The 2,192-nt window shown below is 38.4% G+C and overlaps 1 non-coding gene across 1 annotated transcript; it reads left to right on the top strand.

Moving 5' to 3' along the window:
• Window positions 1–160: 160 nt before the first annotated feature.
• On the top strand, window positions 161–233 carry trnav-uac. The gene has a single exon. It is a non-coding gene; the product is annotated as a tRNA-Val (tRNA).
• Window positions 234–2,192: the final 1,959 nt, after the last annotated feature.

The raw sequence follows: 2,192 nt of genomic DNA, 5'->3' as shown, positions 1-2,192 counted from the left end.
TCATGAATACCTTATTTTGGAAACAGAGGTCTCTGACACATGTGAGAAGTACTGTATTTGTAACAGAGAATTTTCATGAATGCATGATGTTGGAATTTCGTATTCGTGCGATGAATATATGTAAAACTCGGGTTACTCCTTGCTGATAATACTAGCAGCAGTTTCTGTAGTGTAGTGGTTATCACGTTTGCTTTACAAGCGAAAGGTCCCTGGTTCGAAACCGGGCGGAAACATAGTGTAGTGGTTATCCTTTTTGACACATGCAGTAAGTAACGTTTTTATAAAAGAGATGAGTTGCTTTCATGAATACCTTATTTTGGAAACAGAGGTCTCTGACACATGTGAGAGGTACTGTATTTGTAACAGAGAATTTTCATAAATGCATTATGTTGGAATTTCGTATTCGTGCGATGAATATATGTAAAACTCGGGTTACTCCTTGCTGGTAATACTAGCAGCAGTTTCTGTAGTGTAGTGGTTATCATGTTTGCTCTACACGTGAAAGGTCCCGGGTGGAAACAGTCCTTTTTGACACATGCAGTAAGTAACGTATTTATAAAAGAGATGAGTTGCTTTCATGAATACCTTATTTTGGAAACAGAGCTCTCTGACACATGTGAGAAGTACTGTATTTGTGACAGAGAATTTTCATAAATGCATTATGTTGGAATTTCGAATTCATGCGATGAATATCTGTACAATTTGGTTTACTACACAGTAGTAATTCCAGCAGCAGTTTCTCTAGTTTAGTAGTTATCAAGTTTGCTTACACTCGAATGGTCCCCCGGTTCGAAGCGGGCGGAAACAGCCTCATGACAAATCCAGTAAGCACCGTATTTGTAACAGAGAATTTTCATGAATACATGATAACTCAGTGATTCGTGCGATGAATATATGTAAACCTCGGGTTACTCCTTGCTGATAATAGTGGAGCAGTGCAGTTTCTGTAGTCTAGTGTTATCATGTTCGCCAGGCCAGTGTCCCTGGGTTCAAACCGGGCGTAAACATAGTGTATTTGTTATCCTTTTTGACACATGCAGTAAGTAATGTTTTATAAAAGAGATGAGTTGCTTTCTGAATACCTTATTTTGGAAACAGAGGTCTCTGACACATGTGAGAAGTACTGTATTTGTAACAGAGAATTTTCATGAATGCATGATGTTGGAATTTCGTATTCGTCGATGAATATATGTAAAACTCGGTTACTTCTTGCTGATAATACTAGCAGCAGTTTCTGTAGTCTAGTGGTTATCACGCGTTGCTTTACCAGGCTTTAAAGGTCCTGGTTTGAACCGGGCGTAAACATAGTGTATTTGTTATCCTTCTGACACATGCAGTAAGTAACATTTTATAAAGAGATGAGTTGCTTTCATGAATACCTTATTTTGGAAACAGAGGTCTCTGACACATGTGAGAAGTACTGTATTTGTAACAGAGAATTTTCATGAATGCATGATGTTGAATTTCGTATCGTGCGATGAATATATGTAAACTGGTTTACTCCTTGCTGATAATACTAGCAGCAGTTTCTGTAGTGTAGTGGTTATCACGTTTGCTTTATTAAGCGAAAGGGTCCCTGGTTCAAACCGGGCGGAAAACATAGTGTAGTGGTTATCCTTTTTGACACATGCAGTAAGTAACGCTTTTATAAAAGAGATGAGTTGCTTCATGAATACCTTATTTTGGGAAACAGAGGTCTCTGACACATGTGAGAGGTAATTGCATTTGTAACAGAGAATTTTCATAAATGCATTATGTTGAATTTCTGTATTCGCATCGATGAATATATGTAAAACTCGGGTTACTCCTTGCTGGTAATACTAGCAGCAGTTTCTGTATTGTAGTGGTTATCATGTTTGCTTAACACGCTGAAAAGGTCCCTGGTTCAAACCAGGTGGAAACAGTCCTTGACACATGCAGTAAGTAACGTATTTATAAAAGAGATGAGTTGCTTCATGAATACCTTATTTGGAAACAGAGGTCTCTGACACATGTGAGAAGTACTGTATTTGTAACAGAGAATTTTCATGAATGCATTTTCGATGTGTTGGAATTTCGTATTCGTGCGATGAATATCTGTAAAACTCGGTTTACTCCTCAGCTGAGTAATAGTAGCAGCAGTTTCTGTAGTGTAGTGGTTATCACGTTCGCTTTACACTCGAAGGTCCCTGGTTCGAAACCGGGCGGAAACA

Source organism: Oncorhynchus gorbuscha, unplaced genomic scaffold, assembly GCF_021184085.1.
Source record: "Oncorhynchus gorbuscha isolate QuinsamMale2020 ecotype Even-year unplaced genomic scaffold, OgorEven_v1.0 Un_scaffold_20693, whole genome shotgun sequence".
In the NCBI taxonomy this organism is placed as follows: Eukaryota; Metazoa; Chordata; class Actinopteri; order Salmoniformes; family Salmonidae; genus Oncorhynchus; species Oncorhynchus gorbuscha.
The sequence above is the reverse complement of the archived record's forward strand: the minus strand, read 5'-3'. Positions and strand labels throughout refer to the sequence as shown.